This window comes from Phodopus roborovskii, unplaced genomic scaffold, assembly GCF_943737965.1.
Source record: "Phodopus roborovskii unplaced genomic scaffold, PHOROB, whole genome shotgun sequence".
Taxonomy (NCBI): Eukaryota; Metazoa; Chordata; class Mammalia; order Rodentia; family Cricetidae; genus Phodopus; species Phodopus roborovskii.
The window spans coordinates 16,487,501-16,508,756 of NW_026125281.1; the positions used below are offsets into that span (position 1 = coordinate 16,487,501).

The 21,256-nt window shown below is 43.6% G+C and overlaps 1 protein-coding gene across 4 annotated transcripts in view; it reads right to left on the reverse strand.

The window, feature by feature from the left end:
- The window catches only part of Lyn (LYN proto-oncogene, Src family tyrosine kinase), a 104,507-nt gene that overhangs the window by 58,286 nt on the left and 24,965 nt on the right, over positions 1-21,256 (reverse strand). The window contains exon 1 of one of the 4 annotated variants that reach the window (XM_051197664.1): positions 3,062-3,095. The exons of 2 other annotated variants lie outside the window; for them this stretch is intronic. The gene's annotated coding sequence lies outside the window, so the exon portion shown is untranslated. Of the gene's footprint in view, positions 1-3,061; positions 3,096-21,256 lie in introns of those variants that run through there. One more of the 4 variants, XM_051197683.1, reaches the window with a different exon arrangement.

The window sequence follows — 21,256 nt, forward strand, 5'->3', positions numbered from 1 at the left end:
CACCAGTGAGATTCTAAAGAAGTGGACACGATACACGAGCTATTATGTGAACCAAGACATGCTACAGAAAATAGATGAAAAGAAACGGGTTAATTTAAGTTATAAGCCTAAACTAAAGTCCAGCTTCCATACTTAACAATAAGTCTCCATGTCATTATTTGTGACCTTGTGGCTCAAAGAATAACATGTCTATAATGAATTACTAAATAAAAATTTTGTGCCACTGGGCATTGGTGGCACACTCCTTTAATCTCTGGTCTACAGAGGTAGTTCCAACTGTTTCATAGAGAAACCCTGTCTCGAAAAAACAAAAATCCTTAGTGCCAACCATGAGATATCTGCCTGTGAGTTATTGATCAGGAAGGTCCCAGAAGCCCTCAAAACAACACAGGCTATAGTCATTGTACTTGGTTGTCCCCCATGGCTATGTATAAGACCCTATTGCTGAGACACCACCCACTTTGGATACAGGACATGGAGAAATAAAGCTTGAATTGACCTGAAAATTTTCTCTATCCTGGCTAGCTCTCATGGTGTCGGACATTGCTATCTAGGTCAGAAGAAACATCACTGGATTACCCAGTGGTGAACCTCGAATACTCTAATACCAATCTGCCAGATGTGTCCACTAGTGCAAAGTAGAATAGAGGTTATGAGGCAACCAGCCTCTTTCTGGCTGGATGTGAAGCCTGCTACAGTGTCAAACATGGTCAAAAGGCCATATCTCAGGAGTTCTTAGGCCCAAGCAGGGGAACGGACTCCTCTTATTTTCCTAACTGGATATGTTTTCAAACTGTCTTCAAAATATTTACATTAATACTTGTAGTTTAATCCTATTCTCAGGGTTGGTCAGATAGGGTTCTTTTTACAGTGTTTAACAGATAATGCTGAGACCCATAACTAGTCAAAGTGTTGGCAATGAGTGACTGGTGAGTGACTTCTTCCCTAAATGGGATATCTATCATCCCCCCCCCCCAAGGCTCAGAGAACACCACAGAAGTGGGGTGGAAAGAATGTGAGAGCCTGAGGAGCCCAAGGATGGAGGGGATGCTGTGAGATGCTATGTAGACATGGCATGTTCTACTCATGGACTCATAGCAGCTTTGGTTACCTGCATGAGTTGAGTCAACAAGATCCATCAGTATTTCACAAAGTTAATTGAACTCTGTGGGTCACAAAAGGAAGGAGAGGCATGAAGGTTGGAGGAGGATGTGCTGGGGCTGTCTGAGGAAAGTAAGAGGGAGGAATTGGGGGTGGATAGAACCAAGTTACACGGTATGAAAATGTCAATAAATAAAAAATATTATAAACATTAAAAAACAAAGTATGTATTTTAAAAATCTATCAGGATCTCCGAGTTCAAGGCCAACCTGGTGTACAGAATGAGTTCTAGTTTGGGTAGGGCTATTACACAGAGAAACTGTCTCAAAAAAACAAATAAATAAATCAACAAATATCATTGTCATTCAGGGTTTGAAAAATCAAAAAAGGCAAGTCTGAATTAGCTGTAAAAGCTCGAATCTGTGGTCTAGAGAGGCAAACAGGCAACCCTTTGCTCACACAGTAGTACACACCACTACCTGAGAATGGGGAGGTTGATGACTTCTCTTTCTAGAAGCTTCTTTCATGAGAACAAGCATTCATTTGCATGGGTAGTTCTCATTTAAGGAACTTACAACAGTAAATGAATGATTTTTTTTTTAAGACCAAAGAGCATGTTCTAGAATACCAGACTGTAACTCCTTGCTCCCAGCCTGCTTCTTTGGCTCTCTCTGTAACAATGCCTAATAATTGCTGCCTGCAGATAAGAAAGCCACTGTGCACCTGGACACCCTGGCTCTGCTTCCAGGATCTCTTCATCAGCCATCTTACGGGACCTCAGTGTGGTCACAACCACTTTAGTCACACTAGAAACAGGAGCCAATAGTGACAAATTAGGGCCAAGTGACAAGTTTCAGTTATGTAACGAAAGGTTCTTTTTGTTGTTATTGTTGTTGTCCATTGTTCAGATTAGCAGAACTTAGACCTGATACAGGAAATTAGATCCAGTTTCTCCCCAAGGAGAATCTCTCCAAGGAATCTGATTTTCAGTCATCAGATGTTGGCTCACACGTACAATCCTAGCACTTGAGACTGCTGAGGCAGAAGGATTCCCATGGCTTTGAGGCCAGCCTTCCATACAGAAGGAACCTTGGTGTGTGTGTGTGTTTGTGTGTGTGTGTGTGTGTGTGTGTAAGAAATCTGTGTAGATTCTTCTGTCCTTCCAGTTATATTATTGTATTCTACTCTATTCCATTCTACAGTTGTGAATATTTTAACAGAATACGATTCTATGAATGGTCTGTATAACCTTAGATGACTTAAATATCATGCCATTATAAAGTAGTATGACATAAATTGTGTTGTTAGCCACAGTGGCACAGACCTGCAAGCCTAGCACTGGTTAAGGCAGGAAGGGCATGAGGTTGAGGCCAGCTCTCACCCAAAGGCTTCTTGGGAGCCCTAAAGTTAGACCTCCTCTTACCTAACCTTGCAATATTGCAAGTGCTTGCCTAAGGCCCACAGGGAGGAGGGATCAGGGCTCTAGGGTATGGGAGAGAAAGGGTCATGATCAATCAATCACTCTAGCCCCAAAGCACCCAATGCCTCAGAACTTGGTTTTAGACCTAACACAACTCCTCCTCCTCTTCATGGACAGGCTTCACCTCCAGGAGTTCCCTGAGTTAGGAAGAGGAATTGAGACACAAGAAAAAGAGTGGAGGCCCAAGAGGAGCTATCAGCCTTCAAAAGTCAGGTTCAAGTCACTGACAGGATTCTAAATCCCTCTGCGTTCTTTCCTACTTCACCTTCAAAACGAAACCGAGAGAAACAAAGGCACGTAGAACAGGCAGTTTTGGAAGAGAGGGCCACCACAACAAAGACTATTCCTAGACCCCAAACAGAGCCAGAAGGGCTGTGGCCAGACTCTCTACATATCTCAGTAGTCATTTTCAAGCCGTCTCTGATCTTTTCATCCACATCCCAGAAAACCAGGGCTGCCACAGCGGCTAAGTGACCTTACCTTTGGTCACGATGGGTGAGCTGGCGCTGTGTAGTGGCTGCCGTGATCACTGTGCTGATGGGGTGTTGTCTGGATACTAAGAACCTTCCACAGTCGGGAAGGGGAGCCCCTGGGCGGTCCCCAGCTCCCTTTCTTAACTGCCTCCCAGCTCCCATGAGACAGGAAGTGAAAAGAGAAAGAAGACGCTCCTCCTTCAGCCCTGGAGTCCCCCCACATAGCTGTCTGGGTTTCTGTCTGTCCAGTTTCAACATCGGGCCCTCCCTAGGCTTTAAGTGGGATAGGTGAAAGGGAGAACGGGAATCGGACTGGGTGGTGTAGGGGGGAGGGGGCTGTTGGACCATTGTGTTTCACGTGTTGCCCTATGGTAAGATGACCAAGGGTGGCAAGAGAGGCGGACGGAACTTACTGAAAGAACGTGACGGAGTAAAGGAAAAAGCAGATGGGCTAGTTCAGAGCCTGCATTCACACCCAGCCCACACCTGCTACCACTTGGTTTTATTTAGTTCTAAGGCAAGGTTTCACTGTTTAACCCAGGCTGGCCTCAAATTCTCAATGCTTCTCCCTTAACTTCTCAAGTACCAGAATTACATAATTGTGCCACAAACTGCTTCTATTAGCGGTTAGTTGAGAAAGGGGTCACAAGGTAGGAATTTGCTTTAAGCATAGCTGATGTAGACCGGGTGTACGTTCTAGACTTAGAAGAGAGGTAACCCAGTCTGAAGTTCTTTCTTCTTGGTGTGAAGTGGGTAACAAGACCCAGAGTCCATTTCCAGCCTTCCTCACTGAGCCTGTGGAAGGGTTTCAGGAAACTCACACAGGTCCTCAGCATCCATATAACTTTTCCCAAGTCAGCAGTGCCCAGTAAAGTCTCAGCTGCCACTCTATGCCCAAGACCAACTCAGTAAGATCACAGACCTGAGCAGAACGTGGAGGGACCCGTGGATTCTTCCCCAAGCAGTGTGAGAGTGACCCTATCCAGATGCCAGGTTGACAGGCACTGAGGAGAGACCTGGCTAAGGCTGTGGTTTTAGAGAGATGGAGTCGTGTGAAAAGCCATTAGTCCCACTGGAGGAGACACTGCTGGCAGATTAAGATGTTTCCCCACCGAACGAGAGAACACATTCACAAAATGTGGTTTCTTCCTGCTGCTACTGCTGTGCAGTGGTGGCGCTCAGCTTTAATCCCAGCACTCGGGAGGCAGAGACAGGCAGATCAGTGTGAGTTCGAGGCCAGCCTGGACTACAGAGCAAATTCCAGGACAGGCTCCAAAGCTACAGAAGAGAAACCCTTGTCTCAAAAAACCAACCAACCAAACAAACAAAAAAGAAAAGAAAAGCAGTGGCTCCAGAACTAGGCAGTGGTGTAGGCGTGTGCTGTGGGAAATATACTGAAACCTACTGAGCTGGAGCCCTTAAAGATCATACCATTTTTAGTTTTACATATGTGTACAAGTGTGTGCCTGGGTGGGCTTATACGCATGTGAGTGCAGGTGCCTTCAGAGGCCAGAAGAAGGCATCAGATATCCAATACTGGAGTTACAAGGCATCCTGAGATGCCCAGCATTGGTGCTGGGAGCCTCTCTAAATAAACACTGAGCCATCTCTCCAGCCCCAAGAGTTAGATACTTTAAAATGGTGAGCTTCTATGTATAGAACTTTCTAAAAGAAAAATGCCCCCACCCCGGGGGTACAGAAAAGTGGCTCAGCAGCTAAGGGTACTTGGGCTCATGTAGAGACCCCAAGTTCAGTTCCTAACACCTGTGTCAGACAACTCACAGCCTCCTGAAACTGAAGCTCCAGGGTCCCAGCACAGCCTCTGGCACCCAAGGGCACCAGAGCACATGCGTACAAGCCCATAATTAAATGCCCCTACCTCAAAACAAGATGTGGTTCAGCGAAGAGTCTTTCCGGTTTACTTATTTATTTTTGGTAGTTCCGGTGATTTAATTTAAGGCTCCAAGTATGCTAAGTAAGCACTGTAACTCTAGCTTGGTCTTCGGTCCTCTTTCTTGGGGGGGGGGGTGTTCCTGCAAGTATCATGGCCCGCAGGAAAACAACCCAGGTGAGGTAAGGCTGAAATTTGGGTTCAGCTTGGCTTAGTAAGCTGATGCTCCACCAAAACTTCTGGAGTCTGACACCCAACAGTTTATTTTTCACACATTTAAACACAGCAAAGCGTTGGGGGGAAATTTCCATGTGACAATTTTCACAACAAAGCTTCAGTCACTGCTACGCTGAAAGTCCCTTGCACAGCGCAGCTAGCTCTACAGCAGAGCGAGCACCTGCAACCTTTTCCACCAGAGAGAGTTCTATTGACAGAGAAATAGTGCTGCCGGGTCTGAGCCTAGGAAGGGTTTGGAACAAGCACAAGGGTGGGTTCTACTGACTGAGAGACAGTGCTCACGATTCTGGGGGATTCAGTGAGGCCTGGCTTTACAAAACGGCAAAGATTACCAGCTATTAATTAACATGCCCATTCCCGGCCTTCTACATGGAAAACGGATGTCAGTTTCTTCTGTCGAAGACAAAAGCATGTGTGTTTAAAAACTCCAGTTTCTCAGGTGCTGTCTTTGAGCACATGGACTTTGTGTCCTTCTAAATCCCTTCCACTTAATATTTTGAGATAGTATCTCACTATTACCCTGGGTGGCCTTGAACTCTGTAACCAAAACTGGCTTTGTATTTGCAATCTTTCTGAGTATCTGGTACTGATGAGAACTCACGCCAGGAAAGAAGCCGTGTCTGATCAGAGCTCCAGGGATGTGGAGAGGACACACTCCAGAGACTTCCTTATTGCCAACTAGCTCTAGCCCCTGGGTAGTCATTCTTTGCCCATCTCTGTATCAGAGCTAAACCCTTTGATTAATAGGTTAAAAACCTTTTGGGACTTACTAGCTTAGCAGGCCATGGGGTTCCCACCGTCCCCAAAGCTAAGAATGTCATCAGATAGCATCTTGGACTCATAGAAAACTGCCCACGTCTTGCTCTCACCCACCTCTCTGATGTACCCAACAATGTGTTTTACATTTAATTTAATTTATGGCTTTCTTCTACAAAACTATAAAACTTCATGAAGGTGATTCCACATTGGAATTTGGGGTAACTCAAATCTGTGTTTCTGGGCCGTGTCCACTCAAATTTGGCTCTAGAATAAACTGTCTCTTATCCCTGTAAGGTAAGAGCTGTATTTGTGTGTGTCCATACTGGTATTACAGGTCTGTATCACTAGGAGGGTTATAAGACATTCACTATGTAGTACAGGCTGACTTTGAACTTGTGGCTCTCAGGACTCTATTTTCTAAGTGCTGGGATTATAGCCGTACCACCATGCCCAGGTTTGTTTCCTCTTTAGTTTTGTTTCCTTTTAATTCTAAAATGTGTAACGGACAAAAGACTGTACACGTTTTCAGTGCCTTCTTTGAAGCGTATGCTTTTTTAGACCTCCGTCGGGTGTTCTATTGGGAGTTGAAGTGTTTCCTTTATGACGTGTTACAGGACCCACACACAGCCACAGACCCAGGAGTTGGCTGTGACACGCACAGTTTACAGCAAGAAGCAAAGCGCACTGATGCTGAGACAGTCTGACATTGTGGCACACACAGGCAGCAACATATCTGTCTAGCAGAATTTAGCAGTCCCTGGGAACACTGCTTCACTGGATTTACTAGAAGGAGTTCACAGGAGTGTTCAGAAAAGGAAGCTGTCCTTCCTGGAGGACAGAAGGCACGGTGAGAGGATCATGAGAGGGGTGAGCAAATAAATAAAGATGAGTGAGTAAGATTTCTAAATCCAGGCCCCAGAGTCACTTAAGGATGAAATCACTCTTTTCTGGACTCTTGTTCCGTCAGTGTAAAATGAACTTCTGGGTGTGGCAGGAGGCAGCAGTGAGCCATCTTCAGGTTGGCCAATGCAGCTGAAATCTTCTAGAACATAGGCCCTTTTTAGCCTGTTGGAGAGTCCAGGGATAAATTATTTCTAAGAGAGTTACTGGGGGGTTATACCATAGAGAAATTACTGGTCACTGCCTAAAGAAATTCAGAGCTCTCATACTTCCTTCAATGAAAGTCAGTTCTTTTAGGATTTTGGTTTAGAAGATGACCATTTCAGGGTTGGAGAGATGGCTCAGAGTTTAAGAGGACTGGCTGCTCTTCTAGAGCGCCCGAGTTCAATTCCCAGCAACCCCATGGTGGCTGACAACTATCTGTAATGAGATCTGGTGCCCTCTTCTGGTGTGCAGGGATACAAGCAGGCAGAACACTGTATATGTACATAATAAATCTTAAGAAGAAGAGGAAGAAAATGATGACGAATTCAATACTTGCTTTCTTTCAACTATAAGTCTTAGGCAGGTTTATATTAGACAGTTGTGGTTCTTTTATCAGTTTGAGAACTCAATACTTATCCAGTTTAACCAATTTTCAATGCTCTTGTCTATTGTGTAAGATTTGTCTTTTAAAATGTCTCCATGAATCTGAGTATGTGTCTGTGTGTAGGTACCTACACAGGCCAGAGGCACTAGGTGTTTTGGAGCTGGTATTACAGACAGTCTGTGAGCCATCCAACATGGGTGATGAGAACTGAACTCGGGTCCTCTGCAAAAGTGATTCATGCTCTTAACTGCTGAGCCACCTCTCCAGCCCTACTCTGGATATTTCTGTGGTGTCTGTTAGGAGCCTATCTTGGGATGGGTATTAATACAGGGCCCTGTGTGCAGCCCATGCATTGCTTCCCCCGTGCTGGGGGTACAGGCATGCAGCACATCTGACTCAGAATATCCCATTTTTAGAAGCTAAGGATTACTGAACTTTCTTGGGGCTTTGTTAGTAACTCTTAACAGTAACTGCAGCATAAGTATTTATGTAATGCCTGCTTTTTTCTAGAATTGTTCCTTACAATACCCAGTCTCACGGTTTCTGACTTGTAATCGTTCTAATGCTCTCGCTTAGGGTTGTGTTTTTATTGCCCATGTAACTCTAGGCTTCTGCTTCCCTCTCATGTCCCTCCTCACACCTCACACCACATCTCAGACAGATCTACCCTCTCAAACGCTTTCTCAAACAGCTGCCAAGTGAATGCCTCCTCAGCCCCCTTCTTATCCACCAAGTTTCAGCTTGCTGTGTGCGCTGGGAATGCTTGCTTTACTTCAGTGTCCTTGGATGCTCCCAAATCTGAATTCAAACTTCAGTCAAAATCCTACTTTTTGAAGATTTAGCAAAAGTGCCCTTAAAATGCATAGGTAGGCCGCAAATAGGACTTTTATATCACACCCTTCCTCAAGGCTCAGGGACCTTTATGGAAGGTGAGATGGAAAGAGAGTAAGAGTCAGAGGACAGGAAGCACCAGCTCAAACAGTGTCTTCTGGACAAGACAGGACCACACACTCATATCCACGCCACTATGGTTGCTCAAGTCCTGCACAAGATTGACCAGCTTCACAACGTGATAAGAGAGGGCTCACAAGTCACCACCCTTCACCCAGGAGCTATTGATGTGGCTTCTGGAGCAGGAAGGGTCTTTTATTTAAGAATACAGCTCCTGGGACAACCAGACTCTGTAGATGTCTCCACACCCATGATGTATGGAAGCACAAACCAAACTCAGTGGATTATTTTGAAAGGAAGGAAGGAAGGAAGGAAGGAAGGAAGGAAGGAAGGAAGGAAGGGCAAGAAGTTGGGGAGGATATAAAAGAGGAGTTGGGGACGAATAGGATGAATGCGATCAAATATACTGGGTGCAAATTCTCAAAGAATTAGCAAATTCTCATATGAAGAAGAAGAAGAGGGAGGAGGAGGAGCACAGTGGAGCCCTCCCCATGGCTCAGCATGCATGTGCTGGTTGAGAAGCCTGATGATCTGACTTTGATCCTTGGAGCCTGTATAACAAGATGGAAGGAGAGAAATGATCTCCACAAATAAATGTGGCATGCATGACCTACACACACACACACACACACACACACACACACACACACACACACACTTTAGAAAATTTAAATGCATGGTTTAGAATACAATCAATATCTAAGCAGTTTAAACAAAATGTCTTTTTATTGAGAAACTATCAAATTGGTGTTGTAGTAATTGTCTTTTGGAAAGCTAATTCTGGATTTGATACCTCAATGTAAAGGAGTACTGAGTAGCCATTGAACTATTTTGTACACAGTTATTGGTATAGAATGATAGTAGCAAAATGGTTAAGTGGGAAAGGTAAAGACAGTATTATGTAGCATGATACTATTTTCATGAAGAGGAAAAGGGTATAAATAAACAAGAAAAGGGCCTAGGAATAAATTTGCTAAAACATCATAATTTTCACTCTTATTTTTCTAAATGTTATATGAATATAAAGTATGTATGTATACACAAAATGCACATACAACATATGTGTGTATAACATCAATGTTACATATGTAATACATTATATGTAATATATACCATGTAAAAATCACATAACTATTTATGTTATATACTATATAGGATTCACTACATGTACTTTGTTATGAATTTTGAACATAACATATTAAATAGGATTATTTCCAATCTTTAGTGAAGTAATTGGAATGAAAACACATAAGGCTTCTATGTGTTTTCTGGCCCGCAGCCTTTGCAACTCTGGTAGTCTGTAGTACTAAAGAAACAGAGATGGATGGGTACAGCTAGAGCTGCAGACCTTGCTGAGAATTTAAAGGAAGATGAAATGTCAGTTGTGAGGCGTTTTCCTCGGCATAAGAAAGATCCCTGGACATTCAGTGTGCCCTGAAGGGCTGAAAGGCTCCAATGAGGAACTTAGGAGCAGGCCACAGAAAAAAAACAAGTTTCCAGAATAAAGCCTCGTGCCTGGCCTAGATGACAGGCAGAAAATGACACAGGACATTGTATGGCAGAGCACAGCTACCAAGGGGCCTGTCGCAGCTCTGCGTGGTGGTCTCTGGGTCAGCATGCAGGGAGCAGTCCCTACCACTTGGCTCCTGTAAGTCTCAGCTGCAGTCTGACAGAGGAAGACAATAGGGCATTGCTGAAGCCGAGTGGGTTCTTTTTCTTTTCGTTTTATCTCTTCTCTCTCATTTTTTTTTTTTTTGTTTTGTTTTTTTTTGTTTTTTGTTTTTGTTTTTGTTTTTTTTTTTTTTTTTTTTGGAACAATATGAAAGGAAGATGAGCTCATGGAAACGTATGCACATTGGAGAAATGAACCACTTGAAGGCCCTGATGGTGAATTAAAGGCAGGCCCTGCCTGAATCAACTAAGCAGCACCAGTAAGAATCAACTTCGTTTCTGGACTCAGATTTTAAGACCAGCGGCCCAGGCATCTATATTTAGAAGCACACACACACAACTGTGGACTCTGTCTCAACTGAGTAGTCAAAGCCTAACATCAAATGCAGGTAACAGATGAAACCGGGGAGAAGTAAAACTGAGCTCCAGCTGTGGAAGGGTTGAAATCTGCACTTGTTAGGTGTAGGCAGCAAATCCACATTAACTCTACCTTATCTAGACGAGAAAACATGTCTAAGGTACAAATACATCCCCTCCTCTGAACAGGGCTTCATAAAATGTACAGTTCAAGCAGCGAAGGAACTGGGCAGGGTGGGAGGGGACAGTCCGGTACTGTAGAACATTTGGTAGCAAGCCTGGCCTCTACTCATTGAAGCCTATAGCACTCCATCTCCCTGATCCTACCACCTTTGACAGCAACAAATGTTTCCTGACACCGCCTAGCATCCCTTGATGAAGCCTACTTAACCATAAATCTGAGATCTTATTGATGACACAACTGTTCAGTTTATGTTTGTGTTATGTTATGTTACAGACTGGGCAGAACAAAAATGTATTCTTAGTCATCAGTGAATGACGGGTTAATATCTCATAGCAAACAGAAGAAGCATAAGTACAGAACTTGTCTAAACAGATGTCTGTCACTCATTCTGACAGAGGTATCTTCAGGATAGACAGACCTGGTCCCACTCTGCCTGTGGACTTAAATATAAAGTAGTCTCAGGAACCAAAGACAGAAGAAACAGTATGAATAATCCCAGCGTGCCTATTCCCCTCCCAGAGCACAGTTGAGGGCCCCAAAGCCAAAACAAGATTAGCAACTCAGATTTCATTTTCGCTAAAAGAAACTAAACTCATTTAAAATGACATAATAGACAGAAATAGAACCACACACACATAACCAGCTGGTCTCTGGCAGAGGAATAAAGGTGGTTCAGTAGACAGAGGGCAATCTCATCAACAAACAGTATGGAACATTGAAACACCTACAAGAATATCATAGTGAGGATGAAGTGGATAATGGCCTAGACCCAACCCTTACTCCAGTCACAGTTACAGATCTAATGCAAAACAAAAAACTAGAAGATAACACAAGAGAAAAAGATACTAACAGGCAAACATGGGTTGGTGCTGAATTCTAAGATACAAATCAAAAAGAAAAAGTTGAAATTAGTTAAAATTAGAAACTTCTGCTCAACAAAAGCCATTGTTACAGATGGGGAGGATGGTCCCTGCTTTAATCCTAGCATTCAGAAGGCAGAAGCAGGCAGATCTCTGGGAGTTCCAGGCTGGCCTAGTTTATATAAGGAGCCTCAGGGCAACTTTGGTAAGACCATATCTTAAAAAGATGATCAAAGAAAAGTAAATTAAGACACTACAGGAAGGAAATCTTTATAAATTTTTTTCTTGAGTAAAAGACTGACATGCAAATTATTGAAGGAATTCTTTAAAATCAATACTAAAGCTCAGGGGCCCACAAGATGAGAAAATCCCTGATAAGAGCTGGGCCAGCTATTGATGTTTAATGATAAAGCCATTATTCCTGGTATGCCTGTAGCCATCTGTAAGAAATGGAATGTCCAACTAGACGAGGCTCGTAAGAAATAGAGCCAAGCACATCTGATAATGCACTTGAGATGTTTGTATAATATATAAATTTACATAGTGAACAGGACTTTATCAGCAATTTATAACCTGGCAGAGCAATCACTTTTAACTTGTAATTCAACAGGATTGGCCCCAGGAGCTAAAAAAGGTGGCACTGTTCAGTGGACTACTTAATGCTAAATTTTATGTATGTATGTATGTATGTATGTATGTATGTATGTATATATATATATAATTTTTAAATATATATGAGTATATATTTAAAACATTTTTTGAGATAAGTTTTCTCTGTGTAGGCCTGGCTGTCCTGAAACTCACTTTTCACACTGGGCTGGTCTTGAACTCAGAGATTTCAAGATTCTTCTGCCCTCCAAGCGCGGAGATTAAAGGCATGCACCACCACTGCCTGGCTTATTGTTCTGGTATTTCTTTATTCTCTCTCTCTTTGTCTTCCTCTCCCCCCATCTCGTGTGTGTGTGTGTGTGTGTGTGTGTGTGTGTGTAAGGGGGGGTGGGATTATGGTATGCACATGGCATCAGAGGACGCCTTTGGGCTGTCTAGAAACAGTCTCTTCTTCCTTCTGCTATGGGCCCCAGGCTAGCTGGCATGAGCTTCTGGCAATTCTCCTGTCTCTGCCTCCAACCCTGATATGGGAGAGCTGGGATTACAGAGGAGCATCCTTGCATTCAGCTTTTCTGGGGATATGATTCAGGTCCTCACTTGCGGAAATTACCCATTGAGCCATCTCCTTGGTCCCTGTTTTGATATTTAAATTATATATATATATATGCATGCACTGCTTTTACAGAGCTAGGAACTGCTTTTTAATTGATTTTATTAGTGCAGGAATACACTCAGTGGTGTTCCACGTGCTCAAGGTCCTGGGTCCAGCCTCTCTCTCTCTCTCTCTCCCTCTCTCTCTCTCTCTCTCTCTCTCTCACACACACACACACATATATACACACACACATATATAAACACATACACACATACATACATATATATATATACACACATATAGACACACACATAAACAGATAATAAATATACAGAGCATAAAATATTGTTCTTATTTGTGAGATACTATTTAGTTTGATACACATTCAAGAATACCAAAAGATCTCTATAATTGAATGAAATATGTAAATTTAATCCAAAAATGTTTTAATATACATTATGTTTATATAAAAAAAGATTGCAAGGCATATTAGAAGCAAAGGAAATTGAAATAGACATTTTACTCCTTACTCTCCCGTGGTGGGTCAGTTCTTACTTTTCTCTTTCCTCATTACCAAAGTATCCGCATGAGCCACAATATTTTGCCCTTAAAAGACATGGTTATAAAAGTTACAACTGAACACTAACTCATCCAGTTCACCTGCACCCAGTGTGGCCCCTGAAACCAGGGGAGGTAGCTTCCTGTGGGTGATCTGACGCCTGGCTCTGCGTCACCTGAGGACAGGGTAGTCTCAGCTCTCATGGCCGTTGGATTGTGCTGGGTGGGGCCCACATATATTGAAAGTGGGCAAGGACATAGAAAAGCGTCCTACCTTGAGGTCTGGTACATTTGTGAGCACGCAGTAAAGCATGACCACAGCAATGAACCTGGGCCATGATTCTCAAACTGAACCAATAAGGCACTTTACCAAGTGTAGGTTGCTGGAGTGTCCTGGCGAGCCTCTAACACACCCCAGGAGTTTAAAATGAAAAGGAAGAAACAAGGTTTGGCCAGGTTCAGAGCCTGTCCTCTTAAAAATGAGGATGGCCAAAAAATGCCACAGCTTAAGAAGAGATATTGGGAAAGGATGGCTCTCAAGTGTCAAGCCACCTCAGGGCATCAGTGATGCCACAGAGTACCTCAGGCTACTTCAGGCTTTCAAGGGAAATGCTGTGGTTTCTAGCAGCATGGTTTTCTCAGCCCAGCTGAAGGCTCACACTAAGTGTATTCCTTCCAGCCACATCTTAGCTTCATGAAGCCAGGTTTGCTGGGCTGATGAGATTCAAAACCGGCAAGTGTAGACTGGAAACCAAACAGAATAGAAACAGGACAGTAACGTTGAGCACTTTCCCAAGGTGTGAGAAGTTGTGTGGCAAGGGTATACACATCCCATTCGTGAGCGACTGTGGTTGTTAAAAAAATAACAGAGATAGAATTTTTTGCTTCTACTGTATACCACCTTTTCAAATGGTACTGTGTCCTCATAATCAAAACTTACTCTATTTTTGGACCTCACTACTCACAAAGTGTCTTCCATTCTAGGACTACCTAGAAAAAAAAAAATTACCATCAAGAACCCAGAACGTTAGAGAGGCTGCAACCCAGTACTTGGAAAAAATAAGAAACAGAGCTAGGAGATGGTGGCAGGTCACCAGCCAGCACTGAGGGCAGGGGTTGGCACTGAGCAATTCTGCCTTCACTTTCTGCATTGCCCCCCCTCCCTAGACAGTAATGTCTGAAGCCAGTAATGTCTTTCCAGAAGGATGAACACTTTAGGGAACACTGCCAATCAGTTTCAGAACATTTTGTCTTATAAAATGCTAAATTTGTTCAGTGCAATGCACCTGCCTTTAGTGCCAGCACCTGGGGTGGAGGCAGGAGGATCAGGAATTCAGGGTCATCCTCTGCTACTTAAGTTTATAAATAAATAAGTTTTTAAAGCTATAAAATAAAATGGAGATTTTTAATATTTAAAGAACGCCAAAGAGCAAGTTAACATTTCAGGTTATCATATAATATTCCAACACTAAGCTGCAATACACTATTTTGTGCCTCTGCAGTATGTTGAAACGTTGAAGTTTTTTGTTTGTTTTTTGAGACAGGGTTTCTCTGTGTAGCCCTGGCTGTCCTGGAACTCACTCTGTAGACCAGGTTGGCCTCTGCATTCCAATTGCTGGGATTAAAGGTGAGAAATTCTTAAAATACTTAGATAGCATATGATCAAATTTTGTGGAATTTCCATTTTTTTTTTTTTTTTTTTTAGTAAAATTTCTCAGCACCCTAGCCATTCAGTGTTGGAAACACCAGCTATCCAGTGTCCATTTTACTAATCAGATCCAACCCCATCCAGTCCCATGAATTGTGTGACATAGTTACACTTGAGTTCTGAGTGCAAGGAAGAGAGTCCCAGCAGGCCTACATGATATTAATGATTAAGGAGCTAACTGGGGATAGCCAGCCCTGCTCTGAGCCAGCTGGTTCTCAAGGCATTGGTCTTCCCTCTGCCCTTGTACTGTGGTTATGAGAAGGATCTTCATAAATTATCTTACATTTAAAATTCTTTGAGAACGTCTCCCATCTATTATCTTCCTGGTTGAATACAAAGGACACACACAGAAACAAGCTGTAAAAGTGTGCTGTCCTCTTTCTGGGGTCCTTCCGACCCATAGCTCTCTCTGTCCCTCTGTAACACTAGCACAAGAATTCACCTATTTCATAATCCGTCCCTCTCTCATGTAAATATAGGCCCATAGAGGCACTGGAAGTGAGGGGTTCTGTCAACCACTGAATTGTCAGCGCAAGGCACTGCAAACATTCTATACATACCTGTACAATGAAGACCACCTTATAGAATAAATACACAATAAGCAAGTAAGTGTTCAAGAACATTATTACTGCCGCCGCTTATGCTAGATCTAAGAGTCCTGTCTTTGCTCAAAGATCACTCACAGAATCACTCTATTGCTCAAAGTCTGAAAGCACCTCGCTCCAGCCTGTCCTGTCATCACAGGTGTGGCTCCAGCAGAAACCTCCCGTCAGGGACAGAGATCTTGACTAGTGAACATGGTAGCACCATCACTCTTCCGGTGCAGGCAGTTCTAACCAGTCCTCCAAACCGGACTCAAGGCCAGGCCAGCTGTCCTTCCCTAGCTCACGTATTTCTCTGCCTCTCATTTCTTCTCTTCCCAGTCACAAGTGCCAACGTAAATAATCCTCAGAGTGTAACTTTATGTGTGCATGGAGCCCTCTGCCATAGAAACATGTGCAACTCTCTCAACTCCACTGCATACTCCCTGAGCAGATACAATGTCACATCTGTCACCTCTGCGACATCTCACACTTAAGTGAAGAGAGACACCTTGGTCTGTTACAGAAACAAAAATCACTAAATAAGCTCCTAAGCCTCTGGCTAAACAATAGTCTTCTTCTGAACTCCTGTTGATACCTTAAACAGAGAAAATGCGCCACCACAATGGCTACCTGGTCACCAAGGCAGTAGCCAAACAACATGTGTTGAGTCAAATGTGAACTCAGAACTTCTATGAACTGTGTTTGGTGGTCCTTAACAAACCTGTAAGTAGAACCCAGTCTTTTTTTTTTTTTTTAGCCACAATTTCTTTTATTTATTATAACAATAAATGACCAATAGATGCTGGTTCCCAAAGTTACTCAGTTTCAGACGTAGCTACACCATGAACTGAGCCAGCTCCCGCTCATTCCATTAAAAATCGGGGAACACTCAAAGGATTTGGGCCAAAAGATTCTCACTTTAAAACAACCGTATCCCTGTGGTAAAGAGGTAAAAGACTGTGGTATGGGGAAGTGGACCTTCCACTTAACAAACAGCCACATGAACACTGAAGGGACACTACAGCCCGCTTGAGCATGTGGCTCTGGCAGGCCTTGCCCTTTTCCTCCATTCCCTCTGCCTTACTAAAACCCATTAGATGGCATCCCTAACGCTAGCCCCCAAGGTCTATTCCCTTATCTGGCCACTTCCTCCTCTTGAGGCTGACTACCAAAGTAGAGCAATGAAAAGTCCCCTTTGGTTCACATAATTAACATGCCCAATTAAAATCAAGCACCTCATCCTAACAATTTCCCCTTTACATTGATAAACCACTATATGCCTAAGGGCTACGCCTGCCCCTGTTCTGTTCAGAGGCAGTCCTCTGTCCCTCTGGGACAAACATTCCTGCCCCCTTTCCTTTGTCCCTTCCCCTTCTCCCTCATCCTCCTTTATCACCACACCCTAGCCCATTCTCACAGTCCTTTCTTCTCCACTTAATGAAGGATCTCTGTGAGAACAGGTGCTTGGGTGTGGCTTGTGCCTAATCCAGTGTCTGGGAGGAAGCCCCACCATGTGGGGGTGTTTTTCAGACACCAGAAAGTTCCATAATGTAACTTAATTTACTTCATCTTTGAAATTTAGCTATCCCACTCTTTCAAATGTTATTGTGAATTAAATCAAATTCCAGATGTTAAATGCGTCTCACAAAGCAGGTAAACAATGGGTTCTGTCCCAGCTTCCTTCCCTGTCCCCTAGAGCAAGGAAGGCAGAATGCAGTGACTTAATCACACTTGACAGAAGAGAGGCTCCTGAGACCTTCTGTACAAACAAAATCATTAAGTAAAATTGGCTAAAAGGGAGGGGACCGGGCAGCAGGAAAGGAGATGGGGGAGATAATATGGAAAGAATGTACTATGGAAGTACATTATGTGCATGTATGAAAATCTCATAGTGAAATCTATTATTTTGTACAATTAACACACGGAGCTGGAGATGGCTCAGAGATCAAGAATACTTCCTCCTTTCCCAGGGGACAAAGATTCGATTCCCAGCACCCATGTGGTAGCTTGAAACCATCTGTAACTCCAATTCCAGGGGATTTGATGCCCTGTTATGGCATCTGAGGGCACCAGGTACACATGTGATACACATACAAACATGTAGACAAAACATCCATATGAATAAAAGAATAAAATGATATGTAAGAGCAACAAAAGTATGCTAATAGTTTTGTCCACTACATGTACGTTACGGTGTCTATGAATGAAATATTTCATCATGATTGCCCCGGCACTTAGCCATTCAGAATGAGCTCGCGAAAGTGACCCTCAATTCCTTCTCCTAAAATTCAGTGGTTGAAATTTCAGATCTTCAGCGCACTCTGGCTCCAGGCGCCTCCTCTACTTTCTGCGTGGTTTCGGTGTCCATGCTCAAGCACATGGCAGGAAAGAAATGTCATGTTGACGGAGGATTCTTTTTCAATTGGCTTTCACGGTTCTTCTTTGAGTCTATCCGCATGGAAGTGAAAATTAAAGAATTTTGCTTTGTACCCTCAGTTCTCATTAGATTGAAGGAGATGCTATGAAGGCACAGTCACAGGGCCCTCTCTTTCCTTTTGTGGATGCAGTTACTGAGCTGCCTCTCTGCCTGAAAAGGCACCTTCCAAGCCTGCCCCCTTGGCCGGTCAGTGTGTACAGCCTTCTCCCTTTCCAGAGCCCTGTGGCCTCTTGGCCACCTCCCCAGCCAGCCTCATGCTGAGCAGGAAAAGGATTTTTTCATGAGACCCTAGGAGGAGGAAGCTGCTTGTTCCCTGGGGCCTGAGTTTTTCTTTCTTTTTCTGTGTATGGGTATGTTTTCTCTTTTTGCAAACAGGAAGCTACATTTGCCTAATGACTGAGCCCAAAGGATTAGTTCCTTAGAGACTCTACAGTTGCCTGTAGTCCTCTATCCCTTCATGCTAAAATCAGCTCATTTCCAAATCACTCAGGCAGAAGAAAGGGTCTTAGCCCTCAGTGAGGCCCATCTTTTTCCATTCTTCCCCACAGAGGTTACAAGGAAAGCTACCTAGGCTTGTATGTGCTAAGCAGACCCCCACCACTGAGCTATCCCTCATCAAAATCATGCTTTCCTCAGCCCACCATATTTACACCTCACACTATTCTCACCAACTCTGGAAGTGAAACACTCAACTACATCTCCGTTTCCTAAAAAGACAAGACAAGCAAAATGCCATTTTTCCTTATTTATTTATTTTGGTTCTTTGTTCTTAGGAATTGAACTCAGGATTGGAGCAAGCAATGTAAGCACACTAACACAGAAGTGCATCCCAACCTGCTCCTCCTCTCTTAACTAAGCAACCATTAGCTTCAGCCATGCGCACATTTTCCATATTTCCCTTAACCAGCCCCGAAGACCTAGCAAGGTCCAACTTTCTTCCTGTGACTGAAATTATTTCACTTCCATAACGATGTCTCCCTTGGACATACATCTAAAATCCTTGATGTCAGAAATGTCTGAAAGTGTTATTTTTGCCCTGGAAATCCTCACACCTAGTACTAACCTCTATGCAGGCAGAACATTCTTGCCAAAGTCACCACATAATCCTTCATGGGCACCAACCAGAGGGAGTAGGTCAGAATCCTGGCATAGTTGTGGTGGGAGATGTCATTCTGTAAATATGTTTCTCGTATTGGTTAATGAATAAAGCACTGTTGGCCAATAAGAAAGCAAGATGGGCAGGACTAGGAGACGAGGAGGAGAATGGAAGATGTAGGGAGGAGATTCAAGATGGAGGATGGAGAGAGCAGAATGCTGGCCCTTCTCTCCGGTAAGATGAAACCATGTGGAAATACTTAGATTAATAGAAATGGGTTAATATTTAAGACAGAGCTAGCCGATAAGAAACACTAGTAATTGGCCAACAGCATTATACCAAATACAGCATTTCTGTGTGTTTGTTATTTGGGGCTGGTGCGGCTGAGGGACGAGGCCGGCAAGAAAACCTACTCTTAACATAGTTTGACGTTGCAATAGTTGTGTTTGCTGAGAATCTTGATCTCAAGCTAAATTGGAATCCTAAACTATCAGCAAACCTTGGGAAGACACCTAAGCCTCAGACTTGACCAGACTCATTTGGAATGTATTGATATTGCCACCAACCCTACAAGGACACAAGGAAAAATATACCTAGAACATCTACTAGTGACTTCTTCGGGGAGGGCTCTTGTGAATGTCCCATACGCAGTGCCTTAATTATATGCTTCTATGCCAGATCCATCATCCTGAAACATCTGTTTTAGTCAACCTGGTTAAAACAGAACATTCTCTGTCTGTCTGACAGCACAGAAGACCATGAGTCTTTGTTTCAGCTGTGTATCTGAATAATGCTAGATCTTTTAAGATAAATGCACAAGTCCTGGCTCCACCCCAGGCCAAACTAAATCCATGTAAGAGGATGGAGGAGGGGAGGTGTCCTGGTCCAGGAGGCCTGCTTCAAGGCTTCCTGCTTCTGCTGGGGCTTGTGTGGAAGGAAAGAGCAGAGTCTCCTACTTAATTCAGACAGACAGAGAAGTCTGCTGGGAGCACTGACTTCCACCCCACCCCCACAGGTCCTTTCCCAGCACAGTCTTGCTTGGTCAGCTCTTCCTTCAGTTTTATGCAATTGTGTGCAGCACTTCAGCTTCCTTCCAATAAGTCCCCCCCTTTTCGCTGAAGCTAGCCAGGGGATATTTCTGTAGAAACCCAAAGGCCTTCTATGGGTGCCCACGTCATTTCCTTAAATTTTCTTGTTACACAATTGCATTTGACAAACTAGTAACGTCAGCTAATATGAGGCGTTGGGAATCTCACTGCCTTACCTCCGAAGAACCCCAGCACATCCTAACTTTTCAGAGGCTACAACTTAGACCTTGTAAAGCAACTGCGGGACACCAGTACCCATCCATCCCTTGCAACACACATTCTCTGGCTCGCTGAATCTGGGGTACCTTCCACTTCTTAGACACAAAAGAAAGCAGGGGAGTAAAATGCTAGAAGATGAGCTGAGGACATCACTGCCCCGTTAGTGCAGTGGTACACAGGCTGAGAGATTCCTTTCTTCCTTTGTACTGGTCTCTGCATGGCTGAGACACGCTAGTCTCCTCCATCAAAGGAGAACTTTCAGAACAATAGTTTTCTCTGATCTCGATCATTACTCAAAATTAGCAGAAATCTGTCTTTCTGTCAAATGTTACACACACAGCTCATACAATCCATCTTCTATTATTATTACAATGAAATATTTGAGAACGAGTAATTTTTAAAGAAAAGAAGCTAATTATGACTCAGATTTCTTTTGGCTGCCAGAGCTCCAAGGTAATGGGAGACAGGGACCACATGTAGCCCTCTCTCTCATTCTCTTTCCTCTTCCCTCATCTCCCTCGCCATAGTCTTCCTCTCTCTTCATAAGAAGCCACCAGAATCCAGGACCTCCAACCTAACAAAACCCTACTCATCTCCCCCGCCTCCAAACCCACCTCTGAGCATCAAGTTGACCGATTTCCACTCTAATGTCACATCAAAGATTAAATGTCAACACTGGAATGAATGCTTGGGAGGCATACTCCAGCCATGTCCAAAGCTGCCTATAGTTCACCATTCCCACAGAAACTCAAGCGGGAGCCAACAGAGGTTTGCCTGAACTCTGTTCCCAGCGTGAGGGTGGGTGGGCATTGTCAAGTTCAAAGCGTGATGAGGGATTGACCTCTTCCTCCACACCTGGTGCTCGGGAATTATCATCCAAGGCAGGATACCCATCAGCCACTGTCCAAG